Genomic DNA, 833 nt, shown 5'->3' with positions numbered 1-833 from the left:
ATAAGTCCTGGGGTCGATTTGCTCGACAAAAGACGGTGATCCAGCATGGCCGCAGTCAAATGACTGAAACAAGTAAAAGAGCAAAAGAGTAAAAGAGTAAAAGACATTCAAACACTTATTGCAGTGGTCCGTCAGTTTTTTCTGCCTCCTGCAAAAGAACTCGGGAACATGAGCCTCCAGCCAGGCCTTTCACAAAACCCTTAAAGCCAGCAACTTTTCTGCACTACCTCGTACATACATATATTGATGTAAACATAAAAATATTTAGTTATTGCTTACATCATAAGAACGTCCGCAAACCTCAAGAGATATTACATAAATCGCTTTTAACGGTGGATCTCGAAGTAGGTACAGCGATAATTAATAGCACGCAAAATATTGGATGTAAAAAATTCCCTTGAATAGGAAACGTTAAAAGCCGTTCTTTTTAGCATCCAAAGGTTTTTTAAACCAATATTCCCTCGCTGTTATTCATTGCTTAATCTGCTTCAAGTACCACTATTAAAAAGAGATTCTATTTACACAAGCACACAGACACATACTCTCACACACACTTATTTACACATACATATGTACATATATATATGTATATAATTATATGTATGTATACATGATTACTTAGATACGTATATGTATCGCTTTATTATATATATTTATACATAGAACATATATAAATATCGATATATACATATATATAGATATACATATATATATTTACATATACATATACATACATATACATACACGCACACTCATACACACATACATATATACATATATATATATATATATATATATATATATATATATAGAGAGAGAGAGAGAGAGAGAGA

The 833-nt window shown here is 31.9% G+C and overlaps 1 long non-coding RNA gene across 1 annotated transcript in view; it reads left to right on the top strand.

Moving 5' to 3' along the window:
- LOC128249818 (uncharacterized) overlaps window positions 1-833 on the top strand; it is a 254,783-nt gene that overhangs the window by 235,302 nt on the left and 18,648 nt on the right. The gene's annotated exons all lie outside the window — the stretch shown is intronic.

This window comes from Octopus bimaculoides, chromosome 18 (assembly GCF_001194135.2).
Source record: "Octopus bimaculoides isolate UCB-OBI-ISO-001 chromosome 18, ASM119413v2, whole genome shotgun sequence".
Classification (NCBI taxonomy): Eukaryota; Metazoa; Mollusca; class Cephalopoda; order Octopoda; family Octopodidae; genus Octopus; species Octopus bimaculoides.
Note: the sequence above shows the minus strand (reverse complement) of the source record. Positions and strands in the feature narration are given on the sequence as shown.